The following is a 26,102-nucleotide window of genomic DNA, read 5'->3' on the forward strand; positions in this document are numbered from 1 at the left end:
CAGCTCTTCTGCTCAAGCCTAGTGCTCTACCACTTGAGCCACAGCACCACTTACAGCTTTTTCTGCTTATGTGGTGCCAAGGATTCGAACCCAGGGCCTCATGCACGCAAGGCAAGCACTCTACCACTGATCCACTTTCCGAGCCCTGTTTTTGGTTATTTTTTCTTTGAAACTAACTAACCAGTAAATTGTTACAAACAGTATTTTCCTAATTTTCAAACTGAGTGTTTCTCAGAATGCTCAAAGAAGACTAAAGAGTATACTATCTCTCCAATTTCATAAATTATCTGAGTTATCCTTCTGTAGTTAATATTTTATCATAATATACCATATTTATATCTGTTTTGCCATTCTATGATCATAAGCTATTCCAAAATGAATATATTGTATAGTTCTTCAAAAAAATGGCTATTTCAATTTTTCAGAAACAAGGATGGAAGGTATGATATCTCTACTACATAAAAATATACTTTAGGAAATTTGATGTTTTATTAACTTTGAATAACCATGATTAAAGACCTTCTAATGAGAAAAATGTGTGATTTTTCATCACATCTTTTATTATTTCATTTCAATGTTTCCCTACATTTAATTTTGACAGAAAAAACTTGCCTGCCATGCAATAGCCACAGTATAACACTCTGGCTTATGATTTTTTTTCCTATGAGACTGTTCTATTAGTGTAATTATGACTATAAAATATTAAAGAGATCACAAATAGTATAAGGGATAATTTATTGCGAATATTGCTATTTCTGTAGCATATTAATATTTTAAGTACATAAGGATCTGAAAGAATAAATGAATTTAAGAAGCAAAGAAAAATTAAGACTTTCTAACATACTATTATTTGCTATTTACATTTGTGCATCACATTCTAGTTTTTAAAAGTAGAGCACTAAAAGTTTGTCAAATTAGAAGCAAATATCAGTTACTTAAACATTTACTCTGACACTCTTAACATTACACCAGAAAAGGCTTTCAATGTGGAGTATTCACAACAGATTCTTCTGAATCCTCTCTGCCACTGACTTTCTGTGGGTTTAGGTGCTCTAAATAATTGTACCATTTTAATAGCTTTGTTAACAAATCTTGTCTATAATTACTAACATAGCCCTGGAAGTTTGATGAAATGTCTGTATGTGTAGAATTCTTTAAGGGAAACATCTGAAATTCTTACTGTACTAAGCATTTCTTTTTTTTTTTAACTTAATTTTATTTTATTTGAGAACATACTGTACAGAGGGGTTACAATTACATGGGCAGGATAATGCATACATTTCTTACCAAGCATTGCAGCCTCCTCCTTTGTTTACCCTTCACATCCCTTCCCAGCCTCCCCCCTCCCCCCCACCCAATCATACCCCCCTTCCCCTCCTCCCACACTGACATTGTAAAGCTGGTTTTGACATGACATTTTGTACTTCTCATTGTTGCAACAGGTCCACCTGAATCCTTAAACGACTTGTTTGTCCCCGTCTCCTCCACATGTTATACTGACATCAAATATAGTGAAAGCGGGGGTTACACTGTGGGGGGAGGGACATACAAAGCAACAAAGAAATAATCTTATAAATGCGTTAGAAACATGCATGAAAGAAACAAAAACATTAAAATACATATTTGAGGGTTCGTTTTCCTAACATCACATTCTCTGACTTTTTCCGCTTGACTCATACCTATACTAGATATTGCAAATAAGGGAAACCATGGGACCTATGTTTCTTTGGGCCTGGCTTACTTCACTTAATATAATTTTTTCCAAGCCTTTCCATTTCCTAACAAATGGGGAATCTATTGTGCACTCCAATTATTTTACTTTTGTAGAGGTATGTATGAAACATAGAGCCTCCTGAATGCTGATCAAGCACTCTATCTCTGAACAAGATCTCCAGCCTTCATAATTATAAATATGCATATATACATATATAATACATATATTTGTATACATACATATAAAACATACCTATACTTCTCTCTCTCTATATATATATGTCTACTAACTCATAACTTGCTAAGAAAATATGATCAATGTCTTATAAATTTTATCTATAGTACCACCAAACATAATGTCTGCTATTTAATAGAAAACTAGTACATCTTTGATAAAGGAATTAAGCATTAAGTGAATTAATAGCCTAATGAATAAATTAATGAGTGAATTATGTTTAAACTATAGAATGTATACTTACAGTTTCTAGAAAGAAAAGACAGTATCATTATATTTATATTATACCCTATTCTCCTAATTACTTTGAATGAATATGTTCATTTAATTCTCACAAAATTCATAGAATTAGAATCTACAATATATATTCCTCTTACAGATTAGAAAACTTAGAAAATATCAATATGGCCAAAATCAATTAAGGAATAAATGACAAAGAAAAAGGAGCTCAAGTTATTAGCCACTTTCAGTATGTGTACAAAACCAAAGTAAGAAATTTTTGTATAATTTGTACTTTTTAACTGTTAAATCTCCAAATATATCATTATCATCATTTTGGGTTTTGTCAATTTTCTTGATACATTAAAGTGTTAATGTTTATTATATGAAAGCTCATTTTAAAGATACAAGTTCATATATACCTAGCTGACAACCATTCCATCTTTACAGTCTGTATGGCAATGTACTCAACCACTAAAATTATTCAAGATTAGAAGTTAGTCCTAAGCTTATCTAACATTGGCATTTGACCTGCCAAGCAATTGCAGCAAGAGATTAGTCTTTCCTATAAGTCGGGATTAGTCTTTCCTATGAGTAGGAGAGTATCTAGTGTTAATGACCCTATCTCTTTTAATGAAGAAAGAGGTAAATTCCAAAGGTTATGCTATCTCCATATATGTTAATATTTAGTACATGTTTGAAATATGAAAATAGTCATGCACTTATATTGCATGTTTGACTTCTCAATGAATTTGTAAGACAACATGATTGGAAATATGGATTACCTGGCATGATGCTATTCAATATCAAACATACAGACTACTTGATAATAACATTCCAAAAGAGATTTAGCCACTGGAAATCAGCAATGTGACCCTACTATTTAAGATAAATCCTGAAAATATTTTCATCTACTGCTGAATGAAAATTACTCATATTTTCCAGATCACTGGGGAGATAAATAATACAAATATAAGTTCAGAGCTTTGTTGTAACTAGTACTACCAAATGGAAAGGAAATAATTTGAAGTATTTGTATGTGTGCGAATGAATAAGAGTATGTATTTTACATAATGGGAGTCAAGCAGATCTTGGCTTGAATCCAAGTTTCACTACACATTAGTTGCATGTAACTTTGTATGTTACCAACTTCCAGACCTTAATTTAACTCATTTACAAATTAAGACAGACAATACTCCCACTTCAAAGGTAGGGATTAACTGGAATGATATATTTAATGCGTTTATCATTAACCCGAAAACAAAGGAAGTATTTGATAGATGCAAACATTGTTACTCTGCTTATATATCACTTCTTTTCATTTGAAGAATAATATGTGAATAAATGAGTTTACTTGATGATTATTTGGCCAACTATTTTATTGAGAACTTACATGATAAACATTCCCATAGTGAGCCACTAGCAAGTCATGAAAATTTGAAATAATATTCCAAATATAATTTATAATTAGATCTAATTCCTTGCTTAGGGCAGTGACCATAGCTTATGACACTAAGTTTAGATCAAATGCCTTTAGCACAGCAGTCCAGATATCTAGAAGATTCAAGGAGTAAATGCAGAGCTGGAGCAACTGTTGTATTTTGAGGCTCGAATAATTCATTCAATTGGAACATTTATTTGTCACACATATATTGACTGACTGTCATGTGAAAAACATTTAGGATTTGAAAGAAAGTATTTCATATTGGGAGAAGAGAACTGTTGGAAATACTGAAAACTCCCACTTCCATGAACTCTTGAACAATTGAGAGGAACAAAGAAACAAGCAACTCTAGTGCAATATAGTCAATGGTACCATGCTGGAGCTGAGAGGAGGCACATAATCTGTCTCTCTGGCCATGAAAGGAATTCTGGAGTAGCCCATATCACTGTTTGAGACCATTCTGCAACTCAGTGTAGATAAGTCCTCAAAGGAGGAAGTCCTTTAACAAAGTTCACAGATAGAACAGTGTGCCAGCTATACACCGTTTAACAAATTAACAGTTGGGAATCAGAATCTTATTTTATTTTCACTTCTTTACCCATGTGCTTTTTTCTGGAACCATGAACAACCAAATAGATGGCACATCTTGGTTTGTACCTTAAAGAATAAGGACTGAATGGTCCCATCCTGCCATCTATGGGTCCAAGTCATTAAATGTATGCCATCCCTTCAGAAGGAATTCTGTGACTAGTAAAACCATCATTTCTATGAGTGAAGCATATTGCATGTGCTTTGTTTTACATTGTCACAGGAGTACATGTTTTCAAAAGGATAGGTCTTAAAGGAATATAAGGAAAGAAATTAATTAGCAAAGAAGAAAGTTACATAAGCAAAGTGCTTACAATGCTCACAGGTCTTCTTTAATAGAATTGTCTCCTGAAACCTAGTAAATGAGACCATCCTGGACAAATCTAGCTTTCATCTTGACAAAGAGTCTTTGCTTATGGAGAGTAAAATTACTAGAATGAGTGAATGTCAAATACCCCTATGCAGTATTTCCAAAAGTATAATGTCAAATCTTTTGCTGCTGCGTAAAGTCCTAAAGATGGTAAAGAGACTTCTTGCATTGTATATGTGTGCACTTATTCAAAATATCAAAGCACTTGCCTTAGAAATATCACCTATAAAACTTTCCAGTGACTCACTAAACTGTCTGTTACCTACTTTGGCTGATAGGTAAAACTTGCTGGTAGAAGCAGTAATGAAATTCCAAAACTAAACGATAAATAGAGACAATACTGTCCAACACTGTAGAAAAACTCTACTCATCTTAGAGAATATTTCATCTCAGCCCATTTAACTTGATGAACACTCCTCTTTTGAAATAAAAAAAATAGCAACTCAGTACCTGATATTCAAAAGGGGAATTGAAGAGGCAACCAGAGCAAGTAAGAATATGGGCAATGTGACAGGTTTTCCTAGCTCAGCCTTGACTGATGCATGTGAACAGCACTTCCGAATGATTTGGTGAATTTAAAAGTAACTGTGCCCTTGCAAGTCATATTTCTACTCTCTATTTGCTTCATATATCCCCAAATGCCAGTAAGCTACTGTGCGGGCTCCCTCTTACTTTTGCCTATTGCAGTGAATCCTTATTCTTTGTGAAAGGTGATACCACAAATTTAAATGATTTATATTTGAAATCAAAACCTCTCCTACTGCAATTTAAAAGAGATTGGGTTTTCAGTTGGGTTAAAAAGTCAGTAGTAAATGAATATTTGGTGATTATTGAGGACGTGGTGATATGTGAATCAACTTGCTTTATACTCACAGCTTTAAGATGTTATTGTGCATAAGGATGAGTGAACGCAATCATAATACTCAATGTACATGTGTGCAAATGGAACCAGGTAACTTGAGGGGATGGGTAGGATTGGGAGAGATGAGAGAGAATGATGAAAGAGATGACACTGATCAAAACTCATTGTACTTACAAAATGGTCTGTTGATTTGAAACCTCTTTGTTCAAACCGCTGAAGGGTTATAAAAATAAGTAAAGTTATCATAAAACTGGGAACATTTTCTTGGGCATTCTCAAAATAAATAAGGCCTAAAGTATTCTAGGTGACCAAATTCCCATTATGTAGATATCATTAGCTTTGTAATTACCCATGACTACTGATAGAATTTCAGAGCTTCAGGTCATTCACACATTGCCTAACCAATTTTCCCTGTTTTTTTTTAAATATATATTTATTGTAAAGATACTGTACAGAGGAGTTACAGTTACATGAGCAAGGTAATGAGTGCATTTTCTTATCGAGCATTGTTACCTCTTCCTTTGTTTTATCCCTACTATTCCTTCCATTCCCACCTCCCCAACTCCTCCCCCACCGAAGTTGTAAAGTTCATTTTCAACATAGTGTCTTGTACATCTCATTGTTACAATGGGTCAACCTGAATCCTTATTTCAACTTTTTGTTATTTCTCTTCCCCTCCCCAAATTAGAAAAATGTATATACAAGGTGCAGGGCACCAACATCATATACAGTGAAAACAGGGGTTATACCATGGGGGAAGAACATACAAAACAAACAAAAAATCATGTAGTACATTATAAGTATATTAAAAACAACAGCAAGAAAGATAAAACCTCTTGTGTCCCTATCTTGAGATTTATTTTGCTTAGCATCATCTTATATGGTCATAAGTACATAGCTTTTGAGCTTTTCTGCTTGTTCTAGACAGATACTAGTTATTGAAAATAAGGGAAACCATGGGACCTATGCTTCTTTCAGCTTGGCTTACTTAAATTAGTATAATTTTTTCCAAGTTTTTTTAATCAACAAATCTTTTCTTCTCTCAAATAAAATGGAATGGAAAACCCTTAACAACAGAGATATGCTCTGAGAAACGTATCATTAGACAATTTCAAGATTATGCCAATATCATAGAGAATACTTACATAAACCATAGAATACACCTTATCACACGGTACATACATGTATTATTCTCCTATGGCCATGAGGAGCAAAACAACATGAAATCAAATCAAACTCAGGAGAAAAATACATGCTGCAATGAAGATACCCAACACTCATGAGATGTAAGAGGTTGCTGCTAGTATATTACTTCAGATTCCTTTACAATAAAGTAGTTTTATATGTAAGAATATATTCTAAAATATTGGTTAAAAGTATAGTAACTGTATAAATGAGTAGTATAGCTATTTACTATAATTGCCTTATTATATGTGCTGTGCTTTTATATGATGATGCAATGAGTTTATTTACATCAGCATTACGGTCATTGAGCTAATGTTTTACACCTAGGGTATCACTGGGAATCAGTATCAGATCACTATCTAATATGTGGTCTGTCTTTGACCAGAAGGACACTATATTGTATATAACTTTATAATAAAGATAAAATCAGATTTAGTTTGGCTGATTGTGTAAATCAATCTGAAAAATCTGATGTTTTTCTTTCCCCGGCACACTTCCACAGTGCCATTGAAACTTGTCAACGTGTTACAAAGTTTCAGAGAATTTGACTGGAAAACTTCTAGTATAGCGCAATTCTTTTACTTTAAAGAAGAGGAAACTGAAGCCCAAAGGATGAGTCAAAAGCTCAAAGTCAAACAACCATCACGGAAGCTAGAAATTGGTTTCTCCTAACTTTGTTCCAAAGATTTTGAGCTCTGAGTTATACAGATCAAACTTGAAAACAAAGTCCAACATTAGAGAATTTGGACAGTTATCTTTATTCTCATTCTTTGAGACTCAGTCATTTCATTTATAGGAATGAATATTTTACTTATATATGATTTGTGAGTATAAACTAGATGACATGCAAAATGGCTAGGTCACTGCCTGATCCAAAACAAGTGCCCACTGAATGTTATGTTATATATAACCCAAACATTGAAAGATGAGCACAAGCAATCTCAGATCTTCATAACTTTCATATCTCTGTAACTATATGTTGATAGATTTTCAAATAAACATCACTGGATTTTTGGTTCATTTCTTAATGCACCTATGCATATCATTATGGTAGTTCTTTTTATTATTAATTGAACCAGTCATGCACATGATCGCTTTTAATGAGTGAAAAAATAGTAGGCTGGTTGATGGAAAGGGTTGTACAAGATTAATTACTGTACTATGCATTTTCTGCATCTTGCAGCTACTGGCATTAAGCATATATCACCATAGACAACAAAGGGTCAGTAAATGATGAAGGCAGAAACACTTTGGCATTAATTATTGTCACTGATAAGCCTTGAAAGGTTTCAAGTTTGTAGGAATTAGGTACCAAAAATACACAGAAAATAAAGAAAGTTAACTGGATTTTTTAAACCAATGTCACTATCCTAGAAGATGAGCAATCTAGATTCAAATCTAGACAATTTAGCAATGACCTCTCTTTCCACAATTTACTCCTGTATGAATGCAGAATGAAAGAGTACGTATTCTCCCAGTGCTGTAAGAGCTTAATGTATATATATATATATATACATAGAAAAGTTATATATGCAAATGTATATTATTATTAGAAAATATATTTACTGCTTAAAAAGTAAAAACTCTATCAATATTGTCCCTTCTGTACATTTTTGTCATGGAACTCGAAATTATCTTTTATTGAGAGAAAACTTTCATTTTAGTGTGTTTTGTCTGTGGTAAGATTCCACAAGGCTTAGTTCAATAGTACTGCTGGTATCATCATTTTGTCATCTCCAGAAAAAATTTTCTCCCCAAGGACATTTCCTCTATGCTCACAGCTTCCATTTTGCTGGCTGGCAACCTCAATAATGGCAGCACAGTAGATCCTGTCGCTGCTTTTTTTGTTTCACTACAGCCTTAACACTGTAAATAATGAGGCCAAAGTGTGACCCTCAATACATAGTATTTATACATATTAGGCTTTGTAAAATTTAAAACATCACAAAATTTCTATTGTAAAAGAATACATGAGATAACTCTTCCTTTAGTAGGATCCTTCCCTGTCTGTTTTCTGACACAGCTTGTAAAAGACCCCCTCTCTGTTGTTAACGAAGTCTCTGAGCCAATTTTTGGCATACATTGTCTTCCTTAGACCTGTGACTGGGTTTAAGTCATGAGCTCAGGACTTGATCACATGTTAAGGTGGAAATATATGAGAAACCTCCCAACTGTACTTCAGTGTTTTCATTTCTTCCTCTGAAAAATGAAACCTAGTTTTAGGAAACAGGATGCATGTGAACAAAATCATGATTACAAAGAGCTGAGTGCCTTTATAATTAAACTTCCTCTTTTCCTTTGTTGGTATGAAGAATAATTGATAGAGCATTCTACCAAACGTAAAGTGAAATTGGCTCTTTTTCTTTTCATTTTTATGTTCCAGATAAAAGCAAAAAGGGACTTCAGAATTAACTGTGAAAAGCAGAGATATTTCAATGGCCAAACTTCCTCTAAAATACTGTAAATTCTGTTTTAGTGTCTATAAAACCACTAGGGAGACAGAAAATAACATGGGCTCTTCGGATATGTCTATTCAGCATGGGTTGGATTTCCTTATTTATAAATGTAATTCAATTGAGATTTCTCTACAGAGACACAAATTAGCTATCCACACAGTATAAACTTAAATAAGATTTGAATGAATCAAGCAAGATTTGCTTGTGTGGAAATGTTATTTCACCTTTGCTGTGGCCCACATTTATAGTAGATTGGATTTTCCCCAGTTTTACCTTCTTTTATTCTTGATCCAGATTTCACTTTTAAGTTTTAACACAAAGAAGCAACTTGAATTTCCTAGCTCTGAAATTTGGTTTTAGGTGCTGAACACCCTTCTGTTAAATTCTTTGATTAAAAAAAAAATCATTCCAATTAGTACACATGTGGAGTTGCCTAATTAGTGAGGTGGGTCATAATTCTTGTTAGAGAAATACTCAGGTCACTACACAGTCGTTCTAAAATACCTCATAAGACAAGATATTAGCAATATGTCTTCCTAAAACTAGCAAGATATTAATGGGTACTTCAGCAATTAATGGTCCTAACTGCAGGGATATTTGTATTTCTCAAAAAAGAAAGACCTGCTTAACTTCTTGGGAGCAGTAAAATTTATGCAATAACAAAGTACTTTACCAAAATGGATGAAATAAATCTATTATCAAACTGGGTGGTACTGAGTTAACGCATAATCCATGGCTGCAGGACTCTTCTGGAGGAAGCGCAATGAAAATGGTTTACTTCTTTCGAGCTAGCATATTGTCTGTCAGGGCTCTTACCTGACATTGTATCTTGCATCCATTTTGCCTCAGCTGTAGAGCCATTTGTATTTTCCCAACACCCCTCCTGCCAGCAGCACCTGAACGAATGGACCTCTTTTGCAAAATAATCTTATACTGTCCTGTTTCACCATCCCGATAATCAGCCATTTATTTTCTTTTACCACCTATCCCTTCTTGACTTTCTTCCTCTTATTCTTGTGAGCATTATAAGTTACTAAAAACAAACAGAAATGTTACTGGATCATTCACATATTAGCAATGGCTGTCTCTTGTGTTCTAGCCAGATATATCCGTCTGTCTATCTGTTTATAACTTTGTAGATCATTCGTTCTTTCTTTTCTTGTTTTTCCTCTCATTTCTCTTCAATCCTAGGACTTAATCATCACCAAAATACAGACAGATAGATGCTTCTCTAACCAATATAAATTTGGGACAGAGCTAAACAACCTCTGAATAGGCAAGCTAAAATTGCTTTTGAAAGCTTCATCACTGAAAATGTAATCAAACTTAGCTTATCCAAAATTGATTTAAGTTGCAGCCTAAGGGCCAACCTTTGACCAGGGCAGCATTCACACTTGCATCGATTCTGCCTGCAATTGAATTACTCAGGCAATTCTGTGCGTTTTCAGCTTTAGCCCTAGAGTGCAAATGGCCAATTTAGGAAGCAACTTGGTTTTGCTTGAAATCTGCAGGAAGATTTTCTCATATGTTCCTGGGGAAAAACTTGCCTTTCAAAAATATTCTCTTAGTCACAGAATTGGTTGCCCAAAGGATGTTTTGTTTGCTTGTTTTTTTTGTTTTGCTGTGTTTTCATTTGAGAAAACTTTGCATTCCCCAGGATATTTTGAAAAGATGAGCTCTAATCCTTCAATATGTATGCTAAAATTTAGGAGCAATGGAAATTAATGAGGAGAATATAAGGCAGTAATATATGCTGTTATTGAGTAGAGGAAAAGGTCAGAAACAGAATGTATTTTGTAGTTCTAAAAGCAGAAGTTAACAAAAACGTTTATACTGTGATAGAAACAAAATAAATTTTGACAGGTCTCTATAGAATTGTATTATATGTCAGAACCTCCTTCCTTTCTTCCTCAAAAGATTTAACAAGATTGACACAGAGAAACATTACAAATACTTATTTGGGTGAGAAGTGGAGATGGAAAAGATGGGGGATGGTGGTAGTCATGACACTAATAACAATGCACTTTACATATAAATCACATTTTTAATTGAAATTTTTTGTACAAATATATAAACATAAGGTAGGATTTTTAAAAAATACCCTTCATAGGTATTTACAATAGTCTCTTGTTATGTACTTCCATTTCTTCATGGATTTCCCCCTGATTCTGTATACCAATTTTGTATCACCTATTCCTCTCACAAAACTTCCTCCATTTTCATGTGAAATGTGAAACATAAGTATTTATTTGACAAACTTATAATGATGAGGTAAAATCACTTTGTCTTTTTTAAGTTGATGAATAGATAGAATATGAGTTTCATTATGGTATTTCCTTATACATACCTAGTGCGTTTTAAACAAATTCACCCATCCATCATATTCCTAATAGTCTCTTCTCTCTCTCTGTTTTTCAAAGTGTTTGGTTAGCTTTATTATGTTATATTTATGTGCAACATGTATATACATGTATATCTGAGGATGTGTCTATATGTATATATGTGTGCATTTATAGATGTATGCATATATATGCATATAAATAAATGCAATGCCCTTCAAGCCTTTTCAACTCTCTTTATCCCTTCTTTATCTCTCCTGCTTTAGACTGTTTTCCTTCAAAAAATATTCATGTTTTATGAATTGCCAGAAACATCATCATTTTTTGAGTCTGTACTATACAAGTGAGTGAGAAATGCAATAGTTGGTGTTGGACAAAATTGTAGATTTCAAGGAAGTTACCTTGATATTTTGTTTTATTCCCACCAGATTGGGAACACTTTAATGTTTAATATCCATTGACATTTTCTTCATCATTTTCTACAGTCTATATGATCAATAAAACTGTAGTTATCCTCTACTTTGAAACATTGATCAGATTGCATGATAAAAATATGATTTTTGACTACTAATGTGACACTATTCAATTCAGAGTGATGAAGAAACCTATCTCATCATCAAATATTTCCATAGTACAGGTACAGAATAGATGATAATGACCAGAAGGTCATTATTTGGAACCAAACCAGATGCCCCTCAGTAGATGAATGGATCAAGAAAAATGTGGTATATATACACAATGGAATTTTATGCCTCCATGAGAAAGAATGGCATTGCCCCATTTGTTAGGAAATGGAAAGACTTGGCAAAAATTATATTAAGTGAAGTAAGCCAGGCCCAAAGAAACATAGGTCCCATGTTTTCCCTTATTTGCAATAACTAGTATATGTCTGAGACAAGCAGAAACGTTCAGGTAAGCTGATGTTAGGCAAAATGAACGCCATGATAAGTAAACCTCTTAATAAGCTACTCAGTACTGATTTCCATAGTGCATAGGGGTTCTATTTTCTTCACATCCTTGTCAGTATTTATCTTTTGTCATTGTAAAAACTACTATTCCTACCTAAATGAGATATTTCATTGTGTTTTGAATTTGCATTTCTCTTATATCGAGTAATGTTGGGACTTTTATATATATTTGCTGGTCGTTTCTTATGTCTTCGAGAAAATCTATGGCTAATTTTCAATTTTCTTTCTATTATACCTATTGAAATTTTGGGATTGCTTAGATTCTGGACTTTATCTTCATGTTAAAAAGAGTTTACAAACTATTTTTTTTTCACATTCTGTATGTTTCCCTTTACTCTGATGATTGTTTCCATTGCTGGGCAGATGATTCTTAGTATTCTGGCATCCCATTTGCCTAGTTTTGCTTTTGTTTCTTGCACTTTGTCCAAAAAATTCTTTTCTATTCTAATGTCCTGAAGAGATTTTTTTTGATAGGGAGATTTTAGATACAGCAATCACCACCAAATGTAGCAAATTCTTTTTTTTTTTGTTTTATTTTATTGTAAAGATGCTGTAATAAGGTTTACAATTCCATGAGTAAGTTATTGAGCACATTTCTTGTCAAGCATTGTTACCCTCTCCTTTGTAGTTCTCCTACTATCCCTTCCCTCCCCCACACCCCCCACTCCTTCCCCTCCACAAAGTTGTAAAGTTCATTTCTAATATAGTGTCTGTGGCTATCATTGTTGGAATGGGTCATCCTGTTTCCTTGTTTCAGTGTTTTGTTGTTCCCCTTCCCCTCCAAAATTAGACAAATGTAAATACAAGATGCAGGGTAACAAAAAAGATAAGAAAATAAAGCATATGAGTGAATAATGGACATATATGTGCTGGAGTGCAAAGATTTCCTTACTTGTAAAGTGGAGAGTCACCTGTGTGAGAAGGAAGGCTACGCTAGCTCATGAATGGCTTTGGAAGGAAATAAGACCTTAACATAGCATGGAAATGTTCAATCCCACAGCGTCTTTCCATACACAATTCATAGCCTTCAAAGTGTTCATGAGTATAGAGTAACAAAAACTCTGAAGTAACAAAGAATGTCTACACTATTGTAATACTTGGCTTTTAGCATATCTTCTGGCACCTGTAAAAAATATCCAGGTATTTAATATCTGCCTTAATTCCTCTAAAACCTTTGTCACTCCTCATATGTATGAACTATTTTTCAACTTCTATGTTTCTAGACAATCATATATATTTGTGTCAATTTTTTTCTTAAAAGAGAGTAATTAGTTCACTCTGTTGTTCTGTTATACTGATCAAATTTACTATTTGATTAATACTGAACAAGTTAATGAAATTGTTACCCTTTAATATTTATTTCCCCTAATTGTCTTTTTCAATACATTGCTAATCCATTCACCAATTCTTGTTACAATTGTTTAGGTCAACTTCTCTTTTTATGCAAGATGTTTCAGTAATTCTTTCAAAGACAGTTAGAAGCAAATTACATCTCTGAGGAATGTAATAAAATTAAATACATTTGACCCTGAATACATTCATAGATAACTTGAATATGTAGATTTATAATGTCTTGCCTTATGACTAAAGAATTCTCTTATTAATAGTGGCATGATTACAGCTGACTAATAACTATTATTTAGATGTCCAGGAAAATAGATAATATAGTCTTCCACTTAGCTATGGTTTATTGTATCCAATGACCTTTCTGGAATAGTATGTACTGTCACCATCCCAGAACAAGGAAGAGTTTGCCAAAGGACAACTTGATACTTTTTTGTTTATTATGTTTGTTGTTTTATTTTATTTCCTTTTGTTTCTAATAACTTATATTTCCAAACCATGCCTGTTGCCTTCAAATAGGTTATGAAAGGAGCTAAAGAATAGAGCTGAGATGTGTGGGCACAAATGCTTATGTTTCACATCCAGTACAAACTGATGGCTGTGGAAAATGAGAAGTGTGTGAGATAGGTATATAAGTCTTTATTCAGCATGGCTAATATAAGATCAGACTTAACATCTTAGCTCAACTAGAGAGTGGAGAAAGGCAGAGACAGAGAAAGGCAGAGAAAGGTAGTGCTATATCTAGTTACAGATAATCACGCTTAAGGAGTTCAGAGAGAGTGTATATCACTATAGGGGGAAAATAGCTCCAAGCAAGTGTTCTGCTGATGGTGATTCAGAAACATTATCTTCAAATATACACACAACATTGTTATCCTTTGTTATTTAACATAGTTGAGTTCAACATGACAGAAGGCTAGCTTTTAACAGTTTCAAGAAATATGATGTGATGTTGTGACTGTTATTGTTGTTGCTTACAAAGGAGAGTGCCACAGAGTGGCAAGCTAGACAGTGGACAATTTCAGACCAGAAAGGGATTGATTAACACAGAGATAGACAGCTAAAACAATCTGGAACCCAATATACCTTTCAGAAATGAATTAATTGTATGTGTGTATGTGTGTACGTAGTGTGTGTGTGTGTGTGTGTGTGCGTGCGTACATGTGTATGTTTAGGTGTATGAGTATACATTTTTATATTAAAAATCCCCTAATAGTGATTTCAGTTCATGATTTCCATTATATGTATGTATTATAACCTGTAGCTTCTAAAACACTAGCAGAGACATTGTCATCTGAGTACTTGCTTATGATGCTCACTTTGTTGGGGCTCGATTGATCCACCAACTTTGTTAACAGCTCATTGAAGATTTTAGCCAAAAGTCATGGACTTCTTCATAGATAATCTTGCATAGTTATAAAATTCTAACATTTGACTTCTTTCAAATGAGTTTTGAAATCTTAATGTCTAAAGCAAAGTTCTAGAAATAAAGAGAAATTATTTTATCGACCTATTTTACCATGAAAATTCTATTAGGGCCATGTGCTTATAGACCCTCTTCTACAAAGGCAGGACTATTCCAGGAACACATTTATCATCTTTATCCATTAATATTAAAATTCTATGAGACTTGGAAGGAACTAATAAAAGCAAAAGAATCTATAAATAACTTTCTAGACTATTTATCCTAATCATTTATGTTTGTTAGAATGAGGAAGAGTTGCAAATGATAAAACCAAAAATACCAATGAATTAAATAAGACCCAACTTTGTTTTTCTCATACATAGAAACCTACAATAGACAATTTATGGCTAGAATAGCATTACAGTATGAAGAACAGAGCCTCTTTGATTTTATTCTATTGGGGAACATCCACTTCAAAGTACAAGACGCCCTTCCCCATCAAGAATCCTATGTATACTTTCTTTTATAGGGTAGGAAAAGAGAGAAGGAGGTTTACAGCCTGCCTTTGTAAGTATATCCCCAAAATTTGTACATACCACTTAAACTTATGTTTTAGTGTATTTGACTTGGTACGAATACTCTTAGCTGCATGGGAGATTAGAAAATTTGCTCTGAATATTCTTAGCCAAAGGACTTTTTTTAATAGGAAAGAGTATGATGACTACCCTCTTATTATAATCTACCCCTTCATAAACTAAATGTCAAGGCATTCCTATTCCTATAGAATATAATGATACTATGAAAAGTAGAGAACTTCAGTGTTTCATTCAAACACTCGATATGACTGAGGCATAGGACTTCAGGCTAATGTATAAATATCTGAGTTGGTCTAATTTTTTTCTTACTGTGCAATTTATTCTTTTTCAATTGGTCAATAGCTCCAGTGAGATATGAAATGAAAAGCTCAAACGGGGAGGCAACTCATTTGAGCCCCCTCCAGACAAGATCGGGCGCATTCAGGGAAGTATGGCCATAGACTGTGCCCCCTCCATGAAGAATATACTCAGACCCCAGTGTATCCCTGACTTTGTGGATAATACAGGACCATTATAAGAAACGTATGCCCTGAAGTAGTAGAGTAGAGCAGTACCAGAGTTTTTTCTGTCCTTGAAATGTATTACATTTGTTCTCCCTTGTCATTACCCTTGCACTTGGGGACCATTATTAAGCAAAATAAGTTATTCAAACACAAGTACTATGATGGTACAACAGTGGATCCAATAGCTGAGAGTTCCCACACAACTAACAGGTAGACTGTAAATAAACCATAGCTAGCCTAGAGAAAGAGATGATTTATATCCTGTGAAAAATGGAGTTGGACAACACAGGATTTCATTATGCTTCTCAGAATTGTGTACAATTTACAATTCATAGTTGTTTATTTCTAGACTTTTCTAGACACTCCATTTCACACTGTAATTGATTGCAGTAACTGAAAACTCAGAAAATGAACTCATGGATAACCAGGAACCTACTAAACTTTGAATTTTGTCTATGTCCCCCAAAGTAACAGACTTGCCATGCCTTCTTTTGTACTGAGGTTGATGCTTTATAACTATTTGTTTACTGTTTCAGTTGGAGGAAAAAAAGCAATAGGATTTTTTTCTTCAATATTGCAAGATACACATTTTGAAACTCTTGATCAGTTTAGATTGTAAGGTATATGAAGCTTCTTCCTTAGAAAAGACATATCCCCCTCAGCCTCACCTCTGAAGAAGGGCTAGAACTTTTCTGGAGCTGGGGTAGCTCAGACTACACATATTCCTCCTTGAGTTCTCTCATTCTCCTTTAAAAAAAAATGAACACAATATAGACTCAGTCTCAGAAAATTTCACATTCAATAATGAGCAAATAGTTTTACAAAGATTTTCATATTTTGTAATAGCCTAGATGACTAGAGATCTGAAAATTCTCTAAATTAAGTTGACCTAGATATATGCAAAATCATTCCTGTATGCTGATTTCAATGAGAAATTAATTTTCTTCACCAAATAAGGCATCGCATATGCACAGAACATATGCACATCCTTAATGCAGTATTAGGGTGGACTGACAAAAATAAATGATTAAGGTATTATTGGAATATTCTCAAGTCTTTCAAACTAGCAGGACATAAATTTGTTATTTCCAACATTCAAAGAAATGTGCTGAATTTTAAAAGCATTCTTAACACATAAATGCTGATTACCTAACTCATACATCCTCTTCCTCTGCTCATTTTATATGTGAAGATATTATTCCAGCGGGAAAAAGTAATAATTATTCTTTGGAATAGCCAAAGGTAGAACTTAAAGAAGAACTCAGTTTTCCTAAGACTTGTTTTTTGACAACTTTTTTGTGCTAAGAAAGATGATAAGAATCTGTGCCAATAACTAAAGTGTCAAAATTTTACCCTGCACAAAAGCTAATGTTAACCTGCCAGTTTTCTGAATGCTAACAGAAACACAAGACTCCTAAGTCAGAGCTATAAGACTTTATTATTAACATCCAAAACAATAGTCTATATGTTTCTATCAGTTTCTACACTGATTCCCAGAAACCTAGCATGGATTTCTTAAGTGGATACACACACACACACACACACACACACACACACACACACACACACACACACACACAGAGAGAGAGAGAGAGAGAGAGAGAGAGAGAGAGAGAGAGAGAGAATATTTCTTTTTTCTGTTTAAGGAAGCACTGAATTTAGGGACACCAGTGTTATACTAGCCTTAACTGAGCTTGCTTTTCTATCTCAGAACAAATATTACCTCATTCCCACAAGCAATGGTCTGAATATTTAATTTTCATCTTTCTTTTGGTTTTTGTTTCTTGGCCTTCTGAACAAACTATGTAAAATAAAACATGTAACAATGTAAGTAACCCAGTGAAGAAGTCTGACTGACATTCTCTGGAAGGAACAGAGAAAATGGTGGCTATGTCCACCTGGACACATTTTAAACCTTGCTATTCATTTAAATATACCAAGGTCCTTATTAAAATACAAACTCTTATTCAGTGATTCTCAGAGCTTAAAATTATTAACCTCTTCAAGTTCTCAGTAGTACATCCTCTAAATTCAAGGTTCTGAGGAAGGCTTGACTAGTATTATATTCTAGGTTCAGCATCTCTATTTCATAAATCCTGGAATCTTCTAAGTCTGGTTGATAGGATTTAGCAGACTATGTTAATTTGACATAGTCTAAAACCAGAAGAACCATAATTTGTGTTCTGAAAGATGCTAGAGCACCATCTTAATGATTTACAAAAAGAGAATGACCGGAAGAAAAATATTCATATTAACATGATACATTTGTTCTGTCCCTAAAATAATTGCAAGAAAAGCTGCATTGAAATCAGAAGTCGTTTTTATTAATTCACTCTGAGAAATCACTGTCTGAGGGCAGAAAGAACTTAAGGTGTACAGTATCAGCTCTTTGCTCATTGTAGGAAGATCTACACAGGACACCAAATGACAATCAGAAGGCTGCATAGTGAGCATGGAATCAAAAGAAAGAGGCATAAGTACTAAATGACATTAATCTAAAATCAATGTTACGGCTTTCATCTCACAAACATAGCAATGTTCCCAATGGCACAAATATGTATAACACTCAATAATTCTAGCTCCTTTTCTTTTCTAATTGGTGCATATAATATATCCTTCTTTGAGCTCCTCTCTGTAATGTTTCATTGTCCATGTACATGACTTACCAGATGCCAGATATTTTACCTTCTTTCTCACTGCCTTAACATCAAACACACCAAACACACTGTAATCCACACACACATAGACAGTGTTCCTAAATCAGAGATAGTGTCACCATGTAATGTTATATGTGGGAAGGGAAGGCTCTTGGCAGTTGAAAATTCTCAAAAACCAACAGCAATCATCAGAACGTGTCCTGAACTGATTTTCTAACCTAAGTTCCTCCAGCTGTGCTCTCTCCACCCATCTTCTCAGTAACTGGAAATTATTTTAAGATGATGTTAGCATACCAACCAATGTGGTCACTCTTCATCTGATATTCATTCATTTCTCCTCTAAGGGCCTTTTAGGGCTGTAAAACACCAGAAGTAGATGTGCTTTGTCCATTCATTTATTAATGTCTAGAACAATTAGAGGTGTAGTCAGACCCATTTATTAACGTTTCCATAGCAATAACTCCAATCTTAACTAAATTATTATGCTTAGCAATTGCAAAATAAGCTTGAATATGTTCTCTGTAAGCAACCACACATACAAATAACTCTGCTTTTAAAGTCTTCAGACCTTAATCATTTATGATCGAGTCCTATGCTGAAAACCTATGCTTAAAACAGATGGTTGCAGGTGTCTGAAATCCCTGAAAATTGCTAATGATAGATACTTTGCTTTACCTAGTATTGTAAAGGGATATGATGTGGGAGTTACAGGCATTGAACACATCTCATATTCAAGACATGGAGAATGGACATGTATTAGGAACTTGGATCAGGCACTGAAGCTCTGTGACACAGCAATGATGCTTGATATAGTCTTAGTTGAAACAGAGTCTTGCATTTCAGTTGTTTACTGTCCTTTTCTCTTGGAGCAATTATAACTTCTCAGATTTTCTAAAGCTTGCTTTTTGCCTTTGTTTAGACTTTCTATGTGCTGCAAGCACACTTTTAAGAGTTGTGATTAAGAATAAGAAATAGGAATCAGATGGGCTGGGAAGGTGGCTCAGTGGTAAAGCACTTGCCTTGCATGCTCAAGGCCCTAGGTTCGATTCCTCAGCACCACACAAGCAAAAAGAAAAAAGCCGGAAGTGGCGCTGTGGCTCAAGTGGTAGAGTGCTAGCCTTGAGCTGAAGAGCTGAGGGACAGCGCCCAGGCCCAGAGTTCAGGCCCCATGACCAGACCCAAAAAAAAAAAAAGAAATAGGAATCAGAGAAGTGACTTGTTAGAGTTTTAAACCTGTAGTAAAGCTAAACAAAGTCTAGTTGAACCTAGAAATCACCAGTATTCTAACATAAAAGACAAATGCTGATACCCAGAGTTAATTTTAAAGTTACAGCTCCAAAGCATGGCTCAGCATAGTCCAAAAGTAGAGGAATGGCCTCTCTCCCTGTTCTAGCACTGCATTTCATTCTGCGTGAAATTAGCCATAATGCAGTCAAACTAAATGGAGTTTAGATTGTGCCATTTTTTACACTGTGACTTTTGAAAAAAATGTCTGGGCCCTAAAGGACACTTTAAAGTTATCTCTCTCCTTGGTTATAATGAGCTCACATTTCAGGTTTTGAAACTTCTTATTAGTCTTGTATGCTTTAGTCAGTTACTTTAACTTGGATCTTGGTGAAAATATTGATCAGGCATACTGAAACTGCTACTTACCTTCTTAAAAATAGTACATCCATGATGCCCACAGAGACTATGATTAACAATAGATATACTTGTGCCTTGGGGGATCGTGAGAATAGTCCTATATTGAGTGAATGATACATTGGTAACTTTTCTAGATATGCTATGTGAGTCAGCTAAACATAAGAATCCTTCATTTTGACTTTCAGAAAACTTCAGGTAAGCCTATCTCCAAATACATGCCTGAGTAAGAATGGAGTGAAGATAAAATGCTACTCATAGTTAAAATGCATCTTGCTTTCTAGTGTTAATTTTCACAAGATAAATGAGTCCTTCTCCCATTAATCTAGTTTGCTTAATACAAAGTCTAAAATGAAAACTTGCTTTTACTTCCTGATGTACTATTGGTTTAATCTGGCAGATAACTCACATACAAGGACAAACATTCAAAGATAGACATCAGGGACTTAAGAGTGAGACACAGGGATGGAATGTTTGTCTAGCATGCAAATAGCCTGGATTCATTTAGGTTCCCAGGAAAAGCAGGATAGGAATGAGTGAATATCCATTTCTAGTCATGTAAAAATAAGCCCACATAAATACAGCATCCACAGATGAACAATTACAAGAGTTTTAGACTAGTCATAAGCCTCAAATTACTTTGTTAACTTCCTGTAACTTTGGTTAACACTTAGGTTATTTTTCCTCCTGTTCTGATATAACTTGTTTGTACAATTTAATTGTTTTTGTCTTCATAGTTTTAACAAAAAGATAAAACCACACAGTACTATTTCAGAACATTTACCTTCATAAAATAATGAATTATATTGCATAAACAAAGTATGTGAGTACCACAAGAATGTTTTACTATTTAGCAAGAACTAATTAACAACTGGAAGTATGTATATCCAAATAAGAAAGATATTTATAATGCAATTTTTAAAATATCATATCTCATACCAGAAAGGTGTATTTGACTATTAAGAAATAGCTATCTATGATTTCACAGTTTATAAATGTATGTAACTTTGTTTTATATTAAAAACCATACAGATCCAAAAGATTATTTCAGTTGATGTGCCAGAGCCAGTAGAAAAAAAAAGAAGGTTCTTCAGACCACTGACAAGCTGTGGTTTAAGATGGGTGGGGGGAATTTAAAGTTTCATCAATGTTGGTAGCATTGAAATACAAATTTAATAACAAATTAGAAACCGCTTCTTTTTCAAAAAGACAGAAATTTACTAAGCAATTCCTTCTCAGCATCCTTTCAACCATAGACTCCCCTTGGAAAACACCTATGTCTGTCAACACATTATGAAAAAAATAGCAAGATTATTTCTGATGGTATTTAGTGCTTACAAAACACTTTATTGACATTCAAAATGTCCTCATGGGAACTGTATTGCCTGCATGCGTACTTATATAAACATATGTATGTGTGTTTTAAGGAAATGTGTAGCAAGAGAACAAGTATATGATAGGAAATGTGTAGCAAGAGAACAAGTATATGATAATCCAAAGTCACCAAACAGTGTAGCTAGACATTGTTTAGTCTATTCAGTGTTGTTATCACTACCACTGGAAAAGAAACTGGTAGTACTTAAGCAAGAAGGCAGGAGGAGCGGCTGTGCAGTAAGCCACACACTTGTATTGAACTATTTCCAGGGTCATCTGACATATGCTTCAAGTGCCAGTTTACAGCTCAGCTTGGAAGGGATTCTCTCAGTGACCTCACATAAAATGGTGCTTTTGGCCTCCTTTTGCCAAGTAGGGATTCTGTAGCTTTTCCTCCAAATAACCCAAATAAACAAGCACTAGATATTTATCATCTCCAGGCTGCACCTGGTGAGGGCAAGAACCACATGTAACGCCAATAAAATGGGATTCTTTTATTCTAAATAAATATACTTCAAATAAATTTGAGTAATATGGATCATTACTGTTGATTATGTTGAGGCTAAACAAAGTATTATGCAGTTTTAATAAATCTTATATAATTCTGCCTGAAATGGACTAAACAATACAGTCGATAAATATATATGCTTCTTTCTCTGTCTTTCTCACTCTCTTTTTTTAAGATCAAACTAACTTGACTTATTTTTGTACACCTTTTTTCCCTTTCTCTTGAACCCTCCCCTTTCTGCCACTAGATTATTATATTTCTTTCCTTAGTCAGTTCCTTTACTATATAGCATGATTCATTTATTTTAGATATTACCTTAACAACAGTTCATGGCTGTTACATAGAAAACACACATTTATATAAATATAAAACATGTCATATATTCTTGAAGATTTTGCATATGTATACCTAGGCACATATGTAAACATATTCATGTCACTTTAGTTACAAACTTATTCTATGTGTGTGCATTTTTTCTTGCCACATTGTCATTTCAATACGAAATTGATGAAGAATGAATAAATTGCTTATTTTCTTAGTCTGCTTATTTGTAATGCATAGATACCCCAAAGTCCTCAAGAACTCTTGGAAATGTAGCCCTGCTTTTGACTTGCACATTTTCTCCCAGGAAATCAGGACAATCTGTCATGGGCAAGAGACAAGGATCAGGGGCACACCAAGCAGATGTGATTCTTCGCCATACTCACTATACTCTGAGGGATAAGGGAGGCTTTATGATTTAAAGTGTATACTCCTCATCAGAGAGGCCCATTTCATAGGTGGGATGAGAAAATTACTTTACTATAACATCTATGGAAATCAATAACTCAACTGATAGTAAATACAAGTTCGTTTTCTCTTGACACTGGAGCAAATTAATGAGTGAGATAGAATCCTACCATTTTATGAACCTTAGAGTGAGATGGAAGCCTATCATTTTATGAATCTTAGAAACCATTTATTGTAGGTACTAAGTGTGTTAGCCAGTTAGGCTGCTACATTAATATACTATAGATTGGGTGACTGATGGACAAAGAAATGTATTTTTTTTTTACAATTCTGGAAGCTAGAAATCCAAGATCGGGATGCCAGAATGTTTGAGTTCTGAGGCCCTTTGCTGGGTTATAGACTAACTTCTGGTTGTGTCCTGACAAGGCAGAAAGAGGGTAAGAGAACTCTCTGGGGACCTTTCAGAAGGCTACCAATACTATTCATGAGGGATTTACCCTTATGACCTAATTATTTCCCCAAGACCATACTTCTTAACACCTTCCTTTGGCGTTTAAAATTTCTTCATATAAGTTAGGGGTGAGCCACAACAGTGGTCATATATCACACTAGTATACTTTATTGTGACTTGAATATTAAAAATCAAATTTCATAGGAAGTCTGGAATTAATAAAACCAAATATTGAATACCCAAACATATGCCTGCACACACACACACACACACACACACACACACACACACACACACACATTTCCTATATGCTTATTTCTATTATGTGGTAATCAAATAGTAGTTGCACAAATACACAATTTACCTGAATTTTGTTCACGAAGCAAAGATACAATCACATATAAACATTGTTGCTAGAAAATGCAACTGTTTTCCCTCTCTGGCCTAACTCTCTGTTGGGGAAATTAACCTTAAGATATCTTTTTTTTTCTTTCATTCGATTGTTTCTAACACATTTATAAGATTATTTCTTTGTTGCTTTGTATGTCCCTCCCCCACAGTATAACCCCTGCTTTCACTGTATTTGATGTCGGTATAATTTGTGGAGGGGAAGGGGAAAAACAAATCGATTAAATAGGGATACAGGTAGACCCATTGCAACAATGAGATGTACAAGTCGTTATGTCGAAAACGAACTTTACAATTTGTGGGGGGGTGGGGGAGGAAGGGCCGGGGAGGATTGGGTGGGGGAGCCGGGGGAGGATGGGAAGGGATGGGAAGGGGAAACAAAGGAGGAGGCTACAATGCTTGATAAGAAATGTACTCCTTATCTTGCCCATGTAATTGTAACCCCTCTGTACAGTATTTTCACAATAAAAAAGATTCAAATCAAAAAAGAAAAAGAAAATGCAACTGTTCAAAAAAAACCCACAAACTGTTTTACTAAAGTATATGTAATAGAAAGTACATATCAATTTCTATATTATCTCTGCCTTTTGCTAGAAATACTATTTTTAGAACAATCTTCCCCCAAGCCATCTTTCTAAAATGCAGCTACTACATTCAGAGGAAAATCTATATAAAAATGCCCTTTTGAAATTTCACTGGCAATACTTAATCAATTTTATGTCAAGTAGATAGTTTGCAAACATGTTACAAATACAGAAAAAATGGGAAAGATGCAACAAAAAGCAAAGAAATATTATTGTGTACATTTCGCTAAATAAAATTGAAGAATACTTTCTATCTGATTATTCTTTTTTCCAGTGTCTCAAACAATCAGAAAACTTATTCAAGACTTTTGATAAATTTTGAATCTTTATTTCTCAAAAGTTTTATGTAAAATATTAACCCTGAGGAAATGAAAGTAGGAGTTGATAGCATTTAGTAGTCAATTAGATACTGAATAGAAGAGAGCCCTTATGAAAGATGCCTGGGGAGGCTTATTTGTACTCTCCACTCTGTGAAGTGAGTGTCATAAATGATATCTACAAATGGGAAAAGGAGGAAAATAGATACTTCTTGAAGAACAAGTTCAAATGGTCAATAGAAACAAAAAGAAATGTTCAACATCCCTGGTCATAAAAGACATGCAAATCAAAACACTAGCATTGCATCTCACTCTAATCAGAATGGCCTTTATCAAAATTATAAACAACACCAAATGCTTTGAAGATTCTGGAAGAAGGAGTCATAATGCACTGTTGAGCACACACATACAATTGAATTTTCTTAGTTATCAGGAAGAACAAGATTATATAATTTATAGGGAAATTAATGGATCTGGAAAAATTCGTGAGTGAAATAAGCCAGAGCCAGATGGAAAATGGGTGCATGTTTCCTTTCATTTATGAATTGTTACACCCAAAAATACAACCTCACACGAAAATACACATACATAACATGAATATGTACAAAATCAAGTTGGCTAAGGTATATAACATTTATGAAAGAAACATTATGATGTAAGCTTTGAATAATTAACAGATAGTTTAACAAAATGAATATCAGGAAACCTAAGTATGTGTTGAATTGAAGGATTAGTAGGAAGGAGTAGATAATGCAAAATGGAATAATGGATGAATACAGTCATGATACTCAATATATGTATATAAAAAAAGGAAGTGAGAAACTTGATATGAGATGTGGGGAAGGGAGTAAGTGGGGAAAGGAGTAGGCAGGAGAGAGGAGAATGCTGGATGACTTATTAGATGCACAGTACACACAAATAGGCAGGCTAAAATTTAGCTCCCATTTAAAGCATTTAAAGATTCAAAATATCTACTTTTAAATACCATCTGTGAAGAACAGACATTTACCAGTCATCAAATTTTCCTTGCTCTGTACTATGCAGCTTCCAGAATGGTGTGAAATTAATTTCTGTTGTTAATAAGTCACCTAGACTATGGCATTACATTATAGTAGCTCAAAGAACTAAAATAATTGTGAATGCTTAATGCTTCTATATTATACTTTTCTGCTTTAGTATCAACTCAAAATGTTTAACATGGTAATA

General features: G+C 34.2%; 1 protein-coding gene across 1 annotated transcript in view; it reads left to right on the forward strand.

Annotated features, from left to right (window-relative positions):
- The window catches only part of Negr1 (neuronal growth regulator 1), an 862,817-nt gene that overhangs the window by 677,875 nt on the left and 158,840 nt on the right, over positions 1-26,102 (forward strand). The gene's annotated exons all lie outside the window — the stretch shown is intronic.

The sequence above is a fragment of the Dipodomys spectabilis genome, unplaced genomic scaffold, assembly GCF_019054845.1.
Source record: "Dipodomys spectabilis isolate Male_0828 unplaced genomic scaffold, ASM1905484v1 ptg000002l, whole genome shotgun sequence".
NCBI classification, from domain to species: domain Eukaryota; kingdom Metazoa; phylum Chordata; class Mammalia; order Rodentia; family Heteromyidae; genus Dipodomys; species Dipodomys spectabilis.